This window comes from Microtus pennsylvanicus, chromosome 5, assembly GCF_037038515.1.
Source record: "Microtus pennsylvanicus isolate mMicPen1 chromosome 5, mMicPen1.hap1, whole genome shotgun sequence".
NCBI lineage: Eukaryota > Metazoa > Chordata > Mammalia > Rodentia > Cricetidae > Microtus > Microtus pennsylvanicus.
Genome location: NC_134583.1, coordinates 26167711 through 26189815, shown reverse-complemented (window position 1 = coordinate 26189815; position 22105 = coordinate 26167711). Strand labels below are relative to the sequence as shown.

General features: G+C 40.9%; 1 protein-coding gene across 7 annotated transcripts in view; it reads left to right on the top strand.

Annotated features, from left to right (window-relative positions):
- Nucleotides 1-22105, top strand: part of Ncoa2 (nuclear receptor coactivator 2) — a 223375-nt gene that overhangs the window by 79660 nt on the left and 121610 nt on the right. For all 7 annotated transcript variants that reach the window (XM_075971395.1, XM_075971390.1, XM_075971393.1 and 4 more), the window contains exon 2: nt 3852-3908. The gene's annotated coding sequence lies outside the window, so the exon portion shown is untranslated. The remainder of the gene's footprint in view (nt 1-3851; nt 3909-22105) is intronic.

Below are 22105 nucleotides of genomic sequence, written 5' to 3'. Positions count from 1 at the left end.
CATGTAAAAGTTACCACAGAGCCATTGGCATCTGCTTCTCAGCAAAATGTTGCGCCTGTTTCTTTATGTCTGGATAGTAAAGTGCCATTTGCTTTACCTGACTCAATTGAGGGTCTTGTAATCAGTCACTGTGATATTGCTGCAGTGAACAGAGGCGTGTCATCTTGTGTCACTGACTTATTTCCCTTTGGACGTAACACATAGGATTGGTGTGACGTGGATGAGCCCAGAGGACATTATGTTATGTAGAGTAAGTCAGACACAGAAGAACAAATACCATATGTTCTCACTTATGTGTGGTAATTTAAAACTTGATCTCAATGACCTGGAGATTAGAATAGTGGTTCCTGGAAGGGACAGCTAGTGGCTACTATGGGTGGGGGAATAAGCTCTACCTTTCTGTAGCACCCGAGGAATGCTGTGGTTGGTCGTTCCTGTAGATTTGAAAACAACTTGTAAAGAAGATTTATTCCCAGTACAAACCAATGATAAATGTTTGAGTGCTGGGGTTCCCAGTGGCCCTGTTCTCAGGTATTCCTGTTGTATGCACACACCGAGGTGCCTTACTGCTCTCCATAGGTTTGCACTTTGTGTTGTTAGATGTTTTGTCTATTAATTCTCAAACTGTCATGCCTTTTTACAAGCAGTATGTTAAGAATGGTGTTTAGGATTTATTGTTCTTGGATTCATAAAATCTCTTTTATTCAGGATGAGTAGAGAAATATGTTACCCATAGGACAGCACAAGCAGCTGGAATCCAAAACTTCAAAATCCAGACCAGGTTTTGTTGGGGAGGTGCCAAGAGAAAGGAAAGGGATAGTCAACCTTTTCACCTGCTGCCCTCCTTGTTCGTGTGTGTGTGTGTGTGTGTGTGTGTGTGTGTGTGAAGCTTCCATTTATTCTATTGAGATGATATATGGTGACAGTGACATCATTTGACAGAGAGATCTTTGGTAGACAGGTGTCTTCTGCTTGTTGAGGGTGTATTGGGAGTTAAAGATTGTCCCTGGCCTGTATGGAGAGATCATAGGTTTGAATGTTAACTTTTGATCCATTTCTTTGCTACTTCTTTGTCTAAAGATATCCTATATTTTGGGTAGTTTTGAAGTATCTTACAGGCTTGTCTACCTTAAACTCAGCAATATAAAAGGAAGGGTTAAGGGTTCATTTATTTTTTTAGTGTGATTGATTTCATCAACAATAATTAGGAATTAAAAAAAACTAGAAGAAGGAGAATGTCTGAAGGGAGTTTATAATTTGAGATTGTCCACATGACTGATCTAAAGACAGTAAACAGTTTTTGTGGAGCCTGGTGTGGTTATCCATGTGACATGTTCTAGTGATGGTGGGAAGCTAGCCTGAGCCTTGTGAATCCCAAGATCGCCTCAAGGATGGCTGCTGCCTTTCCCTGTCCTCAGAGAGCTCCCTGTAGATAGGAAGAGAATGTAATGGTAATGGTCATTTGCACCTGCTGGGCTCAGATCCTTATTTCTTTTTCATTTGCCGTATCTGTCTTTCTCTCTTTGTTTAAAACTGTTGTTTTAAAGGGACCAGTACTTTCTTATTATCAAATCAGGTAGGGACTCAATTCTTGGAATGGAACAATGTGCATCTCGTCTTGCATGCCCCGCCCCGACCTGCTGGCCTTCCACCTGTTAGCTACTTTGTTTGCGCTTATTTTCCGGTGTTGGTGTTTCTCTGGGCTTAGCTCCAAGCCTATAACTGTCCTTTCTTTGTATGCTTTGCTCAGAAGATCTTAACCACTACTAATTTAGGTTTTCAGATTAGTCTTTGAATTTAGTATCGTTAATCCTCTTGTAAACATTCAACTCAACAAGTATGAGATGAACTTTTGTGTCACTAAGCAAGAATATCGAGCTTTCCTGACATAATGTGTGCCTCAGGAGGCTGAGGCAGGGGATCATAAACAAGGTAGAGTCCAGCAGAGGCAGTTGTTTCAAGAGTGGTAGTCTAGCACCCCACCCCCACCCCCTGTGCTAGGCAAACGGTGCCTAGTCCAGTGTATGTAAGTCTTATGATTCAGCATTGATTCTTCTTTTCACTAAAGTTTTTATTACTCTATATTTTAGGATATATTATAAAATCTGTGTATATATATGTGTGTATGTGTGTGTGTGTGTGTGTGTGTGTGTGTGTAGTTTTCTTGAAGATGACCCTATGATTGGAAGCACACTAAGTTAAAAATCTGGCTTTAATTTTTACGTGGTAGGTTTTGATCTTAATAGAAAAAATTAAGCAACCACACATCATAGACTGTGGGCATATAGTTGTGTGTGACTGAAGCTGTTAAAGAATTTCAAGTGTCCTTCTGCAGCTTTCTCTGTCCCTATGTGTCTTCAGCGTTTGCCAGCCTCCCTGCCTGTATTGGTGACTGGAGTGGTGATAGCTTGACAGGGTCCAGTCTAAGATCCTCGGTAGGAACATGCAGGGTGGCAGTTGTCTGGCGCCCTTTGGCCAGTCACTGATGTCTTCGTAATAGCCAGTGTTGGCTTTTCCGGTGTATGTCAGAAATGCCGGAAGTTGACTCAGGTGGCCCAGTACCTTTTTCACACATGGCACTACTCCACTCAATAGGAAATGGCTTCCTTTGGTTGGTGGCAACTTTGATCGAGAAAATTACATGGCATAGGACTCAGGAAAAAACATTAATGCTAGTCTGTTCACAGTGTGGCATCAGAAATCACAGGAAAACTGTTTTCAGGGGCTCAGATCGCTGCCTTCTAAAGCAGTGGCCTTCTGTGAACACCCTGCAGGTGTGGCAGCCATGTACCTTGCACCCAAGGCACGCCTCGGGAACAGCATGGGCTAGAGCTGCCGTGCAGATGGAAACACAGGTGATGCTGTACTGTGAGCTCACCCAATGAGAGTCCAGTAGTGCTGCCGATGGTTCCTTTTGACACAAAAATAAAGTACAGTCTCTCTTTCTCTCCAGGTATATTAAATGCCCTTTGGTCAGTATTACAGTTGTCACTTCATTCTCTTCCGCGGCTAAATTTGCTTCCTCTAGAATGTTTATAATCACTTATCAACAAAATAAAAGACGATACTGTTCCTCATCTATCTCACAGCCCGCAATTAGGTTAACAGGCTGGAGAGATGGTGCTGGCACCTGAACTCCAGGCCGCTACAAAGCAGCAGGTGCTCCTAACTGCAGGGATGTCTCTCCAGCCTGTTAACCTAATTGCTTAGAAGAAGCAAAAACAGTTGTCACCCACCATTATGGTTGGGTCTGTGCGTATACATGGAGTACACCCTTTACTCCAATAGACTTTTCTTCAGATAGCAAATTGTTCCGTCATTTTTATGCTACAATTACTACGTAGGTACTTTTATTTTTGTAATTTTTACTTTCAAAGGTTCTGTACTGGAAAACTCTTAAGCATGACACATTAGTTATTATGTGAATTTTATTTGTTTAATCAGAAAACATGTACTGCAGCATGTTATAGTGTACAGGCCCTGTGCTGGTCCTAGAAGTCCAGAGTGGCCATGGGTATCCCGTACCGCCTGTGCTGCGACCGTTCATCTTCAACCTGGTGGAGAGAGCTGCCCATTGGATAGCAGTTGAAATGTAGCTGTGAGAACTGTCATTCACAGTGCATTGTTCCTTGTATATTTTGTCCTGTGCTGCCTAAGTAGAAGTGATGTCTAGGTCATTCTGCCTCTTGGCTCGCTGTGCAGTGCAGTGTAGGGCTGACTAGTGAATGTTGCTTGTGCACTGGGAGTGATGAACAAGTATTAGCCGTGTATTGATTATGAACGTCTTACCTGCTGACGAGCTCAGTGAGTTTCTCTCTTCACTAATGTTTGTTTGTTTGTTCATATTGCAGATTCTGCTCAGATTTGGCTTCAGATGAACAGATCTTCTGCACTGTGTACAGGCACAGGTGAGTCTTTATTATGTTGTACAGGCACAAGCATTGAGTCTTTTATGTTGTGATGACTTTTTGTAAGATTAAGTATTTTACATTATCTGATATATTAGAAAAGTAATAAGTAAATAAGATGGATGTAAATGAAAAGAGAACAGAACTTACCAATTTTCCTGCATGTTTCTGCTGTGAAAGTTCATTATGAATGTCTTAAAATGACATCTGAAGGCGAAACACCATGTGTTTGTTGTTGCTCAGTTTCTATTTGGGAAGAGTCTTAAGTGTACATGCTAGACAAGTTGATTAGTTAGTTCATTAAATTTTAACTTTAGAGCCTGGAAAAATGTTTTCGCTTATTTTTTATGTAAAATATTGTTTGCTTGTTATTAAACTGGCATAATGTAGAAGAAAAATTGCTATAGATTTTTGGCAGCAAATCTCAATGTTAGTGGATAGTTGGGTGTTGTGAAGTCCTGTGTTTGGCCTTTTTTGTTAGTGGCTCCTATTATACATTCATACTATATGTTGATGATATTCATTAACCCTTATTAAGATACTCCCTTTACATCTTCATTTCTAAACCCCCTCTCCCTGAGAACATAGGCTTCTTTAACATGGGGTGGGGGTGGGGGTAGGGGGCTGGGTTTGTTTGATGCTGCGTCCTCAGTCCTTAGAACACTGCTGCTTTTTTTTTTTTTTTGATTTTTTGAGACAGGATTTCTCCGTAATTTTTGGTTCCTGTCCTGGAACTAGCTCTTGTAGACCAGGCCGGCCTCGAACTCACAGAGATCTGCCTGCCTCTGCCTCCTGAGTGCTGGGATTAAAGGCATGCGCTACCACTGCCCGGCAGAACACTGCTGCTTTATATAGTTAGGGCTGAATGAAGCCATTAAACAGTGGAATGTGAGTATCTAAAGTGCACTTAGATTCAGTCTGTAAGTACAAACAAAATAATCTGCACGATGTGCATAAGGCTCTTAAATGCTATGAAAGGTTAGCCTGTTTAAGGACAAGGCCTCTGTCAGTGCTCTGTGGTTCTTATGGTGAAGTATACCCTTTCCTGTTGTTGGTGGGCATTCAGCCTTCAGTGGTGGCAAATTTGCCTCATTACTTGGCTTGGAGGTCTGATTAGACATTAGTCTTCTTGAAGTCTGTGATTAAAAAATACAAAATGGTTGCATTTCAACAAATGGATGAGGACTTGATGTTTGACTAAACAACCCAACACACAGGCATGCACCTGGACGACTCTCTGCACTAACACCACCCAGTCACAGGTCAGAATCGACGGCTTAGTGCTCTAGAATGTCTTTCCAAAACACCAAGGAGTGCACCTATTCTGTGAGTTTATTCTGAACTAGAATTACTTCATTGTAATGACCTGTGTCTACCAGGCTTCTTCTATTGACACCTTCTTGTGTATATGTGAAGCTCAAGCTACCTTGAGCTGCTTACAACATGTAGGTTAAAAGAGAAATAAAGCATTTCTTCATACAATTGTCTGTAAGACCAAGTGTATCTTTTCAGTTTATTTAGGTGTGACTATTTGGCATGAGCACTGCTTCCATTTCCATTTTTGTCACTATCTTGAGACTCTGTATTCCAAGGAAATCAAAGAAGTTATTAACAGTAAGCTTTGGAAGTGTGTGTTTTACAACTCATTTGAACATAGTAGGTTGTCTGGAGGTTGTTTGCTGCTTACTATTTAGTGGGTGGAGCATGGGTGTCTGCACCAGTGCGCTTGTAGACATGTAACGTAATCTCCATTCTCATGGTGGGGGCATACCAGGGGAGAAAGCAGGAATGACTGTGCTTGTTCCCAAGTGAGGAGTGACGGGTTTAAAAACTGAAATACAGGTCTTCTGAGCAGAGTACAGAGTTGCTTATCTCAAGTACTTCTTAGAAGAGTCGGAGTGACGATTTTGAGGGTTTTGTTTCCTTCAGTTCAACAGTCTTGGCATTTTGGGTGCCGTTTAGATAAATATTTAACACGAAGTAAGTCACTGACAATTGTGTGGACCTAAAGGAAGGGACTGAGGTGGCACAGACATCGAGCCTATTTTCTGTGAATGGACGGCCACAGCCTGGGTGACTCAGTGGGATGTGCAGGAAGCCTGTAGTAAACCTGCCAGTACTGCCCTCTGCCTGGAAGCATTCTTTGAGGCCTTCATCTTAACCGGCAAGCTTGTCTTGAGGAAGTGACACGATCCTCATGGTTGGCTTGGTGGCTCGGTAAGGGGAGTGGAGGCCAGGGAGCCGCTGTCTTTCAGTTTCTCTTTCATTAAGAAAGCTATTTGATCTGGTTAGTAATTCTTTAATCTGGCAGTTTTACTAGTTCAGCAAATAATTTTTTCCCTGCATTATAAAATGGAATATGATAAGATAGTCTTGAACTGTATTTTAAAACTATTTTAGTGACTTACATTGTGATGTTTGAAAAGAATAGAACTATGAAACTTCTTTGATTTAATTTTATTAAATTAAATTTTATATCATGAGTGTCTTAATAACATACAGTAATATACTTTGCCTTACTAGCCCAGCAGGATCTGGATTTTCTCAGCAAATGCTGTAAGTGATCTTAGTTTTCTTTATTTTACATCATAGTACAATATTCCTTATTTAACTCTCTAATTACTACTGTTGAACTTGTTCACAGAGACATGTAGTGTATATCCAAGTCAGGTTCTTGGGTTTTATTTTTAGAAGAGGTCTCACTGTGTAGACCAGACTGGCATTGAACTCATAGGAACCTGCCTGTCTCCTGAATGCTGGGGTAAAGGCATGTGTCACCAAACCCAGGCAGGGTCTATCTTTTAAAAATATCTGTAGAAAATAATGACTTGTGAGATAATGTTGTCATCTTTTAAATACATTTATAACAGCTTCCAAAGGCCAGTTTGTTACTGTGTTAGCCAATGGTGCATATTTAATATGTCTACTTTGAACAGTCTGATTTTCTTGCTTCTTATTTATATATATATATATTTTTTTTTTGATTTTTCGAGACAGGGTTTCTCCGTAGCTTTTTGGTTCCTGTCCTGGAACTAGCTCTTGTAGACCAGGCTGGCCTCGAACTCACAGAGATCCACCTGCCTCTGCCTCCCGAGTGCTGGGATTAAAGGCCCGGCCTTGCTTCTTATTTAAAAACAAAATAAAAACCCTTCTGTTGGGCCACAGTGGCCTTCTTTCCTCAGTTTCAGAGTGATGTGACTTCTCATCAAAAGCCAGATGGTTGATCTTACCTCTTGATCTTTTGTATTTGAGGGCAGAGGAGGGAGAAGTGCACGTATATGACAGATATATAGACATATATATATATATATATATATATATATATATATATATATATATATATATGTGTGTGTGTGTGTGTCCTTATTCTAACTAACTTGATGTCTTTGGCTTATGATCTTTCTAGCTTGGGTTCCTTTTTAATTGAGTCATTATTTTGACCGACATCTCTGTTGATAAAGCCTCTTATTTTCACCAGGGTTCCAAGGGCTGATGGTGAGAATAACATACCTGCTGTGTTTATATATCCCAGTGAGGTTTCCAGAGGGACTTAAAGTGTTCACAGATGTTTTGAAGTGGAGACAGATATAGCTACATAGAAAGACAGAGAAAAGAGAGAAAAACATCTACTTTGACTTTTGGCGAGATTGTGCTCTCGGCCTTCACATGGCTAATTCTTTGTGTCAGAGTGTGCAGTGCATTTGGATTCTGTCTGAATCCTCTTTGAAGCAGAGGCTGAAAAACTTGATTTGAAAACACTCATGCTTTACGTTCTGGTGGTGGCTCGGGTCGTGAAGTCACAGGGTTGTGTGTCCTGCAGCTTGTCCTCGTCAGAGTAGCCCAATAACTTTTACAGAGGTGCTTTCTGCCTTGTTACAACTTTGAGGATCACCGTGGAGGATGTGAAGGTACTTGAGTGAAAGCATATGAATTCCGTGAGTATTTCTATACAGAGTAGTATGGTTTTTAAGATCTGCCTTCTCCCTGCTTATTTATAGGCCATTATTATTATTGCAGCTGTCCACATATACATGCATAACTTTAGTTCTTTACTATTGTAAAAGATTAATAATAAGAGCCACATAGCACACCACACACACAATCTTCCACCCCAAGTACATTTCAGAATTTCAGGCTGGCTTTATGTATGGCCTTCTTCCTCTCTATTGAGGGTTTGCAGGCTTATTACACTTTGACTATGAGAAATTGGAGGCCCCATTTTAAAATCAGAAACTACTGTCCCAGCCATTAAGTATCCCAGCCATCAAATAAGAATAGCCAGGCAGTGGTGGCACACGCCTTTATTTAGTCCCAGCAGAGGGAAGCAGAGGCCGGTGGATCTTTGAGTTCAAGACCAGACTGGTCTACAAGAGCTGGTTCCAGGACAGGCTTCAAAGCTACAGAGAAACCCTGTCACGAAAAAACAAAAACAAAACGATTTCAGCATTTTAGATTTAAAATGCTACATTCTTGAGGCTGACAGGATGGCTCAGCTGAGTCTGATCAGCTCCCACATAGCAGGACTGCCTGTACAGGTTGTCGTGTTTGCTTCGTGCGCACGCAAGCACACGTGTTAAAAGTGAAAACTATTACATTCTTGGGATAACTGGAGAATCCTTTCAAATAACTGAAAACATAATTATGTTACATTTTATTTTTTGATGACTTTTACACTGGATAAGAAATTATGCCATTCTTTCCTCTGTTCCTCTGTCTAGTGAGTAGGGTTTGAACCGCAGATAAGGGCTGTGGTCTGACCACAGTATTCACCACGGACACAGGGGCTGCCTTCACTTCCCACCTGATTTACAGCTGCCGTTCCTGTCTCTTTTCTTTTAAAGCCATTTTCAAGCAGATTCATAATAAAGTTGTAATCTTTGTTCTTCTATTGTCTCAATTCATGCCATTTCTTTCTTTTCTGATTTTTTTTTTCTCAAAATAGGGTTTCTCTGTAGGTTTGAAGCCTGTCCTAGAACTAGCTCTTGTAGACCAGGCTGGCCTCTGCACCACCATCTCTTGGCAATTTGTGCAATTTCTGAAGTCACTGTTTGGTTTCAGATCTTGACTTTGAATCTTTATTTCGTAATTCATGGCTGTTAAATCTCTCTTGTCCTTTCAAAGCAGGTGACATGCCTGCGGAGATGACTCTAGTTGAGGAGGCACGAATAGCGACTGGAAGGGAGCTGACAAGGTTTTTTGCAAATGGGAGCTGTCAGCAGAGGCTCCTTTGCATCAGGCATAGGCTACATCACATGGGATGAGGAGTGGAGTGCTTTTGGTTGAACATCCCCTGGGATGCTTACCTTCAGGCTCCATTGTCTGTGACACCAACTTTAGGCTAGTCTTCCTAGTCATATCCCACTTCTCCGTTTACCCAGACATCCACTCTCATTCTCTCATTTCTATGGTGTGGGTCTTTTGTATTGAGAGAAGTCATATCACACACACACACACACACACACACACACACAGACAAGCACATAGATTTTATCTTTCCCTCTTCTACCTCCCACTCCCCTCTCTTCCTCTACCTTTCTGCTCTTCCTGTTTCTCCTCCTCCCCAAGTACTTCAGTTTCTCACCTCATTTCTAGTCTGGACTATAACTATTTCAAAAGGTTCAGATAATGCCCCAGTAGTAGTAGTAGTAGTAGTAGTAGTAGTAGTAGTAGTAGTAGTAGTAGTAGTAGTAGTTCCTAGCTCAGCTCTATCAGTTAGACAAGTAGTTAGTCTTAATCCCCCCTCCCCCCGTTTTCTTAACTGGTCTGCCAGAGGGCTGAGACAAACTTCTTTCTAGAGTAGCAACCTAATAATACTTTAAGCAGCCTTTGTTGACCAACACATCCATCCTTATCTGTCATCACTGAAGAAGGAGTACTCCTGTTAGCTCAGTGATCTGGTCAGAGAGTGCTGCGGTCGCCCCCATGAAATTCTCTCCTTTCCAGGCCTCTTAAGAACTGATGAAATGTGAGAGCCACAGACCTAACCCGAAAAACCAGTTCTGGGCTTGCTTTCTGGAGAGGCACTGAGTATTTCTACATTTCCTTTTAATAAGTATTTCTTTGTGATTTCCTTACTTCTGTCTGCTTATCCCTGGTCACACCTCTTTATTAGAAAGACAGAAATAAGAAAGCAACAAAGGAAAGCATTTTTTAAATTTGTACCTACCTGGGGTTTATACAGCAAGGTCTTTAAGTTCTGAGGGATGGATAAAAAGATAAAATAGCAGCCATGTAAGGTCGCTTGAAGATCCAGCAGGCGACCATTTGTATTATAGGGCCTATTCCATTAACTTTCTGATGACCCTTTCTTGTAAGAAGTGCATCAGTATTGATAGTCATCTGGTAGGGTTTGTGTCACAGAGAGCATTGTGGCTTCTCTCAAGAGGGCATGATTTTGAGCATTTTTCTTTTTAAATTTGTGATAGTAACTTTTGGTATGAAGAATAAATATCAGACAATATGTTTGTTATCACTTGGTCTCATGGTATTGTTTGATGCTTTAACAGAATGTTCTCTTGAGCTGTGTGTTGAAACATCTGCCTGTTAGACAATGGGGAATCTCTTGATACCTCTTTGACTGATGGGGTCAGTTGGTATAGTACATATAATGCAAAGCCCAGATCTCCATGTCTTTCTGATTCCTCCTAGAAAGGACATAGGTGAGCCAAACCCACCCAGAAGCCACTAAAAGTGCACCAGCTCAGTCTTAGGCTGGTGGCTGTGAGATCTTGTGCAAGTGTGTCAGAATCTGAAAGATAGCATTGATAATCCACTGTGATTCTGCACTTGCTCTAAAAACTCATCAGTGACCCTTTCAGGTGACTCATTCTGTCAGAACAAGAAAACATGTCTGCGTAAGAGTGGACTATATGGTTGGTGTAATTTAGTTATCTTCTTGCTAAAGATGATCTACATGTGTGCAGTGTTTAAGTTCCCTGGTAGTTTTGTCTTTTAACTCAGAACCTTGGGCCACCTCTTGGTTTTTTGATGAATTAAGAGTAAGACATCAGTATTAATTTTGAGTCATAGTATGGTTGGTCACTCAAACAATTCTTGGTGGGTCCCAGGAACAGGACCCTTCAAGGCAGCTAGTCTGTCTTTCCCAATTTTATTCTCAGTGCCCAGCCCTTTTTGGAAGCTGTTGGTACTCAGAAACTTCAAGATTTCAAAGTACTTCAGATCTTTAAGGATACTAACCCTATAAAGTCAATGCAGATATTCTAAATAAAGCAGGAGCCAGAGAGATGGGCCAGCAATTAAAAATACTTGTTACTTATGTAGAGGACCTGAGTTATGTTCCTAATACTCACATCAAGTGACTCAGAATTGGGTAACATTGAATCCAAGGGATTTAATGCCCTCTTCTGCCTTCGCCTGCGACATCCCTGCCTGCCCCATATATATATATATATTCATATTCAATGGTGAATACACATGTAGAGAGAAGAGTTTAAGTGTTCTCAAGAATTTATCTATGTACAAAATAGGGGTAATGAACACTGTGATACAAAATGCTTAGACTCCTCCGCTGATCTAGCTGCCTTCGCCAAGTCATTTTGTTCAGGGTTGAAGGAGCAAGCCACTTCCTTTGCTCCAACCCCCATACAAGAGCAGGAGCAAGAGAGTGAGACCCTATCCTAAGCTTAAGTAGTCATGTCTGCAGACAAGACCATGCCTTAGGATTCATGATCCCCAAAAGGCATTGGCTAAAATCCCACAACACACACACATAAATCTCTTAGTTTGAGGCTAGCCTGGTCTACAAGAGCTAGTTCCAGGACAGGCTCTAAAGCTACAGAAAAAACAAAACAAAACAAAAAACCCGAAACAAACAAACAAGCAAAAAAGCAAAAACTCTCTGAAATGTGGACCATTGTCCCAAGCATTTCCGATATGGGCTGTTCAGTCTGCACTTATTCTGTGCAGGGTTTATTGGTCTTTGTAACTGAGGTGTATCTGTCTTGTATTTTCTTTTTAAAAATACATATTTTATTTTTTATATGTATGTGTTTTACCAGAATGTATGTCTGTATCTCATGTGTATTATTGGGCCATGGAAGTCAGAAAAGGGCATCAAATTCCCTAAAAGTGGAGTCAGATGGTTGTGAGCACTATGTAGTTACCAGAAATTGAACCCAGGTTCTCTGGAAGAGCAGCCAGTGCTCTTAACAGCTGTGATGTCCTCTCTCCAGCTACCCATTTCCCTCATGGAGAAATTTAGAAAACAGATTTGTACTAAGTCAATGTTTGGGACTTGATAAGTATTCCATATGCCCTTCCAACTAATACAACCTCATACTAGCTTATAATAGTAGCATGTATTCAGAATCAGACCTAAGGATTCTAAGCCCTCGAGTCACAGAGAAATAGGAAATTATATTTAGAACATTAAACTTAGCAAGATAGAAGATTATGGTAACTTATTTTAAGATATCTTCACATAATAAAATAATTTGAGTGATGGATATTTAAATAATTTAATGACTTAAAGAATAAAGATTAAGTAAAAAGTGAACAGAGTTTGAAGAATGTGTCGGGTCACTGTGCCTTTGTATCAGAGCTGTGTAGATTGTAGGGCTCTGCTGTGTCAGTTGTGGAAATCTCAGCCACACCGTCAGTAGGCAGTCACATGAAGAACAGCAAGCCACGGGGAGAAGGCACATTGCTCTCTTGGCTTGGCGGCCTCTGGTGCTATCAGCCACATTGCTTTGCTACTGTCTTCTATCAAAGCTATGATGACTTCTTTGGTGAGATAGAGGCTTTCTGGGTGCACCCTGACAGCCTGCACACACTCCCTCTTCTTGACTACAGGCCTGGTAGGTACAGTGTCCTTCATCGCCAGTTCTTAGACACTGGAGCACAGGAGAGCTCCTCTTTGTACATTTTTTCCAAGTTTTAAGGGCTGACTCATGGTGACTAGTAGCATCTTTCTTAGAAGTTTTTAGGGCCAGGACTCCAGCACATAGGCCACCTCTACTTCCTGCTTACTCCGCCTGAAATGCTTTTATCTTGGGTGACTGTCCTTTCACGCGATCATACCACCCACCCCCAGTGCAGTGAGTAGCTGATGCAGAAGCCTTTAGAAAAAGGAGTCCAGAAGCAAATGTCTGTGCAGAATAGCTAACCGGAAGGAGAGCCTTAAGGTTGTCGTAAGGCCATGCAATGTGGATGCTGCATGCACATCTGATTTTCTGATTGTTGTTCATTTTAACATTCATCCAACTGATGAGTACCAGTCACCGAGGGTACATAGTTAGCTCAACTTCATCATTTTTCTGGAAAAGATTTATCTTAGATAAATCGTAATTTTATAACAACCCACAAACAATTTATGTAGTAAAACTGATTCTACCCTGTTTTCTTTCCCCATAAGGGATGTATGTGGTTCATGTATTGAGACTGAGCTAGTTTTCTTACCGCTTGAGATACAATTGGGAAGAAATCTGTACACCAAATCTGATGCTTCAACCAAACCTATTACCTAGAAAACAAAGAAATCTTATTTACCTGCAGTCCTGTAGGTAGTTTATTTTAGTGTTTTTTTTCTCTTTTTTTATTGATATTTATTGAGCTCTACATTTTTTCTCTGCTCCCCTCCCTGCCTTTCCCCTCCTCTCTCCAACCGTCCCCCAAGGTACCCCATGCTCTCAATTTTACTCAGGAGATATTGTCTTTTTCTATTTCTACTTCCCATGTAGATTAGATCTATGTAAGTCTCTTCTCTTATTGTTCTCAATGTGAAAGTAGGCACTCTATGGCTTCCAAGAGACTCTCAGGGTCATAGTCTCAGTTTTAAATGCTGATGCTCTAGCAACTGCTGTCATTATGTTAACCCGCTGAAGGAAGCAGGTATCCAGATGGATCGTTAGACTATATGGCTTCTACGGTAGGGCATGTGAAAGTGGTGTCTGGGAGACAGGATGTTTATGGCGATGTCAGTGATGGGTTGACAGATGCTTAGATGTGAGTGTTCCTGCCTTCTTGAGGGCTGCTAGCATTATAAGTCCAAGTCAAATACACCTTCGTGAGCCATGTGATCCCACAGTAGAAGTTCTTAACCACAGTGTAGATGAATAGCCAAGAGTAAAGTTTCTGTTTTGTTTCCTTGCCAGTAATACTTTTCAATCCTAGCTACTTACAGGAGCTCTTGGGGTTCCCTAATTCCTCATCAACATTTCCTTATCATCTCAGACAGTTCTGTGGCATGCAAAGCATTGTGGGTAGGAAGTTCACAGCAGACGGGGGGGGGCGCCTTTTGAGACAATTAATTGTGTTGTGTCTGTCTGTCTGTCTGTCTGTCTGTCTGTCTGTCTATCTATTTTTACTCTGAGCCTTGTTATGTAGCTTAGGGTGTTTTGAACTCATAGCAATCCTCCTGCCTAATTATAGGATTATGGGTATGGATTACCATGCCCAACATAATATTGTTTGTGCATGTCATATAAGTGTATGCAAGCTTGGAGAGGTTAGTGGGATCAAAGGTTGTCTTCCTGCTAAGAAATTTTAATTCAGTCCTGATACATAGGATTGGGTTTCTGGAAAGTCAAACACATATTTCAGGCTGAATACCCTACAGATTGGCCAGATGAAGTCATGGTTGAAGACTGAGGTGAGATTATGCTTCTGAAGTGTTCCAGGTGGTGATGGGAACTGAGAGGACAAACATCGGGCGAGGTGTAGGTGTGCTCAGAGTGGGTTGATGGGAGTTAGACTTGAGTGCCAGTTGATCCACGTCCTATGAAATATCCGACTTTGTTTCCTATGAACTAGATCATCCCATTCTGTTTTGACAAAGATATTGTGGTAATGTTACCATTATTCATAATAGCTCCAAAATGAAAACAGTTGAGATGTCCATTGGCTGAAGAACAGATGAATACAATGTGCTGCAAACATCAATGGATTATTATTCAGCCATAAAAACAAATAATGATACATGCTACAAGATGGAGAAGTCTCAAAAGCATTATATGTACTAATGAAGCTAGCCATAAAATCGCATGTCTGCTGATAATTCCATTTATTACAGAATGCCAGGGAGGGCAAACACATCTAGAGAAAATAGTGTTACCGTTGCCCAGGGCCGAGATGGTGCTGTTGGCATGGGATTACTTCTGTTATATTGACAGGCTGTAGAATTGGCTGTGGTGTCTGTTGCACAAAACCCACTGAATTGTTCATTTTCAATGGTGAATTGTATGGCATGTCTGTTATATATCAGTAAAGTTGTTACAAAAATAAGAATGTGGAAGCAAAATCTCCTAAACTTTATTTAAGGGTAAAACCTTGCATGGTAGAATCCCACATAGGACCTCTCAGAACGTCAGTAAGGAAATAAGAATAGTGCTCAGATATAAACGAGAAAAGGTAAACTTTAACATAGTCATTTAAAAAGGCAGTATCTCCTGATAATAAATACAGCCACATAAAATATTTATCACCTATAGACGGAACCCAAGGATAGCATTTATGAGAGTACTCGGTAGATCAAGTGTTATTTTCAGTTCTCTAGCCTGCAGCTCCGAGAACAAGTCCAAAAAAATGTATTTTAGAATGAAGATTTTATTTTAATGTATTTTTCAATATTTAAAGAAAATTTGAGATTAATTTCACTTAAGTGAACTATTTACAGAAAAAAACAAGATTTTTTTTTAACTGATTTTGAAGATTAGAGGGAAAGAGATTGTCAATTTGAACAATAAAAAAGAAAAAGAGCTGGGCGGTGGTGGCACAGGCCTGTAATCCCAGCACTTCTGAGGCAGAGGCAGGCAGATCTCTGTGAGTTTTGAGGTCTACAAGAGCTAGTTCCAGGACAGGCTCCAAAGTTACAGAGAAACCCTGTGTCGAAAAACCAAAACAACAACAACAACAACAACAGAAAACCCAAACAAACAAAAAAAGCAACTCAGGCAAGAGCTCTCAGTTCTTACATGACTTTCTTTGTAGGCATGCTTTATAAACCATTCGTTTTGGAGGAAGGGACAGAATGAGGAGTGAGTTTGCCCCTCGTTGGCACTGTGTTAGAGGAGGCTGAGCAGTGCCCTCTGTGTTAGCCCTTACAGCAAGACAACAGCAGAGGAAAGGCTTGTTTACTCTGTTTAACAAGACAACTTCAGAGAACAAGGGTTGTTTGGGCTCATGATTTGAGGGAAAGACACGACAGAGTTCATGGCAAAGGAAGTGTATGGTAAAGTCTCCTCACATCACTTCTGATCAGGAAGCAGAGAAAGCATGTAAGCCCTGAGCTAGGTCCAAATTCTCAGAGATTTAAACAACTCATTCCAGCCAGCCTATACCTCCTAGAGATTTCATAAACTCCCAGAATACCCCACCACCAGTTAGGGAGTCTGTGTGAGGATGCTTATTCAAACATAGCATCCTCTAGGACGCTTCTAAAGACTCTTTTGGCTTTAGTTTATGCTTTCAACTTAAGATTGTTTTGCTTGTAAAATGAGACAGCAAAGTGTAAGGTAATAAAATTTAGCAGAAAATCTGGAGTAGATGTAAAGGATGCCTCAGGAACTTAGAGAAGTTGTTATTGTTGTCTGTCTGTGTGCATGCTGCATGTGTGCCTGGGAGAACGTGAGCGCCTGCTGGGACTGTGGGGGTCAGAGGACAGTTTGCTTTTTAAAGATCTGTTTGTTACAATCACAGGAATTGCTCAGGGACTGGTGAGTTTGCCTGTATTTATGCCTGCTGTTCTGCAGTCTCAGCTGCAGTATTTTGACTGGGTGACACCTTCAGGTTGTGTTTTTTCTTTCTTTTTTCTTTTTTTTTTTTTAACAACTAACCTCCCTAGCCTCCCAGTCTTTCCCCCTTCTCAAAGGCTGGAGGACATATTCGTATTTCCTGAGAATTTTCTTTCCTGTTATGGGTTCTGTCCTAAGTTTCTTTCTTACCTACTTTACTCGTTTAATTTATTATATAACATTCACGGGAGCGAGCTGTCTCCTGGCAGAAGAAGCGGGTGTTGAGTCTGTTGTGAAATTCTTCCCTTAAAGTCAGTGTAAATGTTCAGTTATGTCTCTGACAACCAGGCGGTCAGCAGTGGAAAGCAGCAGAGCTCTCTCTCAGTCAGGATTTCACGCTGCATTTCAGGTTGATGGAAAGTTCAGTTATTTTGCAGAGTTGGCATGTTTTTTTGACAGAATATTTCAGCAATACAGGAGCCAGCCAACCTTTAATTTTCAAAAGTTTTGCCGTTTGAACATCATAGTTTGTCTACTGTAGTCTGCCTGTGTGGGTTTTCTCTGCAGAACACACATGCCCCTGTTACTGGCATCCCCATGGCAGTTCTCTAGAACTCTCAGTTAGGATCTAGCCTCTGTGTCGTGGCTCTAATCTTTGTGCTTCCTAATTAGAAATTTAGAATTGAGAATATTTTTTCAGATTTGCTCCATTTCCTCTGCTGAACTTGCTCTATAACTCCCTGCTTTTTTCCTAGCCTAGACTAATGCTCTGTAGATCCAGTCTTCCTATCACTCTGTGTAATTCCTAGCCTAGACTAATGCTCTGTAGATCCAGTCTTCCTATCACTCTGTGTAATTCCTAGCCTAGACTAATGCTCTGTAGATCCGTCTTCCTATCACTCTGTGTAATTCCTAGCCTAGACTAATGCTCTGTAGATCCGTCTTCCTATCACTATGTGTACTTCGAAGTAGACACTTACCATGTGTGTTGTTCAGGAACACCCACCCTATTCCAAAGACTCTGCAGGATTCTTTTACATAATTAAATTTTTCTATTGTTTTGAAACTAAACCACCTGTAGTGTGTGCGTTGGAAAGTGCTGTGGAAGTTCAGCTCTGACTGCAGCAAAGAACGGTCCTTTTCCGTTCACTATTTTTCTCTAATGTGTTCCATTAGTCCTCCGAATTTTGGCATTTCTATTTTACTGGACTTTTTTTTTTTTAAAGATTCTGCCTTCATGTGTGCCCACACACATGAGAGGAGGGCACCAGATCTCATTACAGATGGTTGTGAATCAAACCCAGGACCTCTGGAAGAGCAGCCAGCACTCTTAACCGCCGAGCCATCTCTCCAGCCCTGAACATTTTTTGTAAATAATTGTTTGGCAAGGGAAGTTTGACAACTGCAAATGAAAGAAGTAAACTAGAATAAGAGGATTCTAGAAAATGCTTGAAATTTAGGCAATCTGGCTTTAAAATCATTAATACTAAAATTTAGCGACTGCTGGTGAAAATGCCTGTTTAGACAGTCTAGACTTTTATTCTCTCTATGTAGCCCAGGCATGCCTGAGACTCTTTATGTAGACCAGGTTAGCCTCAAACTTATTTGGTCTCAACTGCCTCTGCCTCCTGATAACTGTGTGCCACCATTCCCTGTCTTATTCTGGGCTTTTATTGATTGATTTTTGATTGATTCGGGTGTGTGTGTATGTGTGTGTGTGTTTCCAGACAGGGTTTCCTCTTGTATCCCAGGCTGTCCTGAAACTCAGCATAGATCAGGCTAGTCTAGGACTCAGAGATCTGCCTCCCTCTGCCTCCCGAGTACTGGGACTGAAGGCATGAGCCACCATGCCCAGCGTCCTGGGCTTTATAAGACATGGAAGTTTTTATGTTCATAGCTGATTCCATCTGTTTCGTCTGGGGCTATCATACCCACTCTCTAACCTAAATCTGATATGGGTTCCTGGAGCTACAGTGCTGGCCTAGAGTTGAATAACTAGGGGAACATTGGCCCACTGCCAGGACCAGATTGTTGGATCAGCGAGCAAATCTTAGAGTACTTACTATATTAAAAATCAGTATATAGGTGAGAATTATTTGGAGGGAAAGTCTCACCCCTTTTTGCCAAACATAGAATTATTTTAAAAGTTAGATCCATAATACAAATGTGAAGTGGACTACAGCTTAGGCTGGCCGAGTAAATTTGCAATGGACCCCAGAGTTGTTCTGAGAAAAATTTAAAGATGGCATAGACTAAAATGAATGTTGTAACTTTTGACCTTAACTTGGCGAGAGGGGTGGGGGGCGACCCAGCAAAGTGGCTCTGTGTGTGGCACCTACCGATGACCAGTTTAGCGTGCAGTGGCCCTGTGTCAAAGTGGTCTGACTGCTGAAGCTGCTCTTTCAAGAAGCTGAAGTTGGATCTGGATTCTTTTTTAGGAGCTTATAAGGAAAAAGAAAAGAAAAATGGTGTTTTACAAGATTTTATTGTTGCGTTAGTCAAATGCCTCCCTGACAAGTTATTTTTGGCACAAAGTTACAAGGTAAACTATTAGTCTTAGACTTTTGAGATCCTGACGACTGTCCTAAACCATCTCAGCATTACTTAAGAACCAGAAGTGCGTTTCTTTTGTTCATTGAAAGTCTCTGATTTATGAACACACTCAATTAAAGGAAGTTCACATATTAGTTTTAAAAATTAGAATCACCAAATATAAAGTTCTTAATGAAAAGCAAAAATTGTGGCATACAGTATGTAATTTGATTTGTAATTAACAAATTTCACTGTTGTTATTTATGATAGAGTTGAAATGACTTCTTCAAGATAGTGGGGTCATGAAGTATTTGCTTTTTTCATTGCAAATATTAAATTATTAAATATTAATATTATAAAGAGTTGATTATTTTACAGCTCCAAAGAAAATCTATTTGGAGAATGACAAGCTTTGTGAACATTGCATTTGTTTTCATGTTCTGTTGTCAAAGTTGTATAATATGAAGTCTTCCAGTGACCTCATCACCCACTTTTTCTTTTCCTTGGTCCCTCATCTGGCCGGTGTAATCTGACCCTCATGGCAGATGTCAGGTGGTGGAAGAGAAGGCTTCTCTGCCTGCAGAGCAGTCCCTTAGACTGTTGCATTATATCTGTGGTCTGGAGAAAGATTGCCTTTGCCTTGTAAAGTTACTCTTATCGAAAGGGAAGTGATGATGTCAACAGAAAGCTGACAGAAGAGCAGAGGAAAGTGCAGCAGTGTAGACAGGACAGTGAACTAGACACTGCTGAGGAAGGCTGGGGGAGGGTGGCTTTTCATGTCCAAGCATGTGCTTTGCTTTGGCAGAATCTGGCTGGCTTTCTGTAAACATCCCTCCTGCTAGGATGAATCAATGCATTTCAGCCATGTCTGTGCCTGTAGCAGAATGCTAGTGTTGAAGGCAGTTTAAAGATGGGAGGAAAGTTAAGAGGCTTAGTGCTTGAGAGATGCCAAAGACAGCACAGGGAAAGACACTTCAAACCCAGAAAAGGTCTTGTCTGTGTAACTGCCTACATTTGGCCATCAGTTGAACATAACTATGTTCTTTTTGATGTTTTTTTGTTTCAGCGATTATGTTTGCACAGAATCCCTACAATCTTCTCATTCCTTACTTCAGCTTGCTAAATACTCTATTTTCTTTTTCCTTATTGAAAGTGTTTTCAGTGCAAAGTGGAAGTAGTTTTTGGCTCAGAGCTTCCATCCCTAGGCAGTGCCATTCAGGAACAAGGACAAGTCAGCTGGTCTGATGAGCATTGTTCTGGCCTTGGCAAACACTGAGTTGTGGGCTTGGAAGGCACTTGGTTCAGATGCACGTGACCCATGAGTCCTTGCTCCTTTGTGAACGCGTATGTGTTAGAAGCAGCAGTAGTAGTTAGGACCTGGCCACTCTGCTGTGGCTTGGGTATTCCTAAAGTCTCCAGCGGAGCCTGGCACAATGCTCTTTCTGCATTGGATGAGGACAGCACTGACCTGGAAGTTCTGAAAAGCATTTAATTCCAGCAGCCAAGTCCACCTGCAGCAGTCTTTAGTGACTTACCACTCTAGAAATGTCCCCTCAAACTCCTTGTTTATTAAAGTTTTTGTTGTATTTTTACTGTGCTGCAGATTGACCCTAGACCTACAAGCATGCTATGTAGATACTCTTCTTCCACTGAGCTACATTCCTAGTCTGTAAATAATTTAATTTTACTAAAGAAAGACTTTCTCGGTCTCCCCATTAGCAAACACAAAGGAAAAAGAGCAAAACCTGACAACCTTCTGCGCAGCCTTCACATGAGCACCGTTCGGTAGATTTGTACCAGAGTGCATTAGGGAGCCGCATAGTGGTCTCGGTAGTGCTCTGGCCTGGGCTGGTCTTGCCCCATTTCTTTGATTTTATTATTTTCTGTTAAATGAAAGACATGGCAGATCTGCCACTCCCTGTCTCTGCTGGAATCAGTGTGTTTGGAGTAGCCAAACACTGTGCTCTCAAAGGTTTAAATAGAACAAAAATCCATTTTCAACATATAACCTCTCTATTGAAGATGACAAACAATTTATAAATCAACAGAACCAGGCTCGAATACATTCACTTGCTGATTTAATGTGCTTTGAAATCTCAAAGCAGTTCTCCACTTTCAATAAATATGGGGTAGATAATTCAACATTGTTTTCTTTATTTTTAAAGTAACTGCTCACAGGTATGTGTTTAAAATAAATGAATCCACCATGATTCCAAATGGCATTGTTTTATTAACTGTGGGAGCATGTTTATTGGAGCAGACACTATTAGTGTCTTTTGATTGGGAAAATAGCAAAATAGGCTTCTATATGTTTCAGAAAATCAAGTGCAGATCTCCTCACGAGCAGTTATGGTTCATTTTAATTATGTTGCTTTAAGAAAGGTTCAGGAAACCGGTTGGCAAAAAACAAGCACAATTTTTTAATTTTAGTGTTTTATTTTTAAGAAGACTATTGTCCATTTGTGTAGCAAGTAGGCACAGACAGGGCCAGTTCTGAACATAAACTCCAGTGTTGGGATGTGACATTCACCAAGAACTCTGTGTCCCGTGGCAGCCAGTGATACCGAACGGCAGCAATGGTCCTGTTATCAGCTGTGCCTTTAAGCATCCTTGTCCTAGAGCTGGGAAACTCTAGGGCTCTCTCTGTACTTTTACATAACGGCGTTTGGTTGGTAGTGGTTCTCAGACTGCCAGGTAGCAATAGGCAACCAGGTTCTGGTTGTCTGGGACGCCTTTTAGCAAGTCATGCTGTTTCCCTGATTGCTTTTGTAAATAAAATAAACAAATAAAATTATTTGGTAGTAGCCAATAAAAATGATAGGTGTTGAATGAATTCAATCTGACTCAATTAGTGATTGAGTTCTAGTGAATATGCGTGCATGTATTTTTTTTAATCAGTTAACCTTTAGTATCCTAAAGCTTTTACATAGAAGAAATTTTCATAGAGACACAAGCATGAACTTAACTTGCTATTAA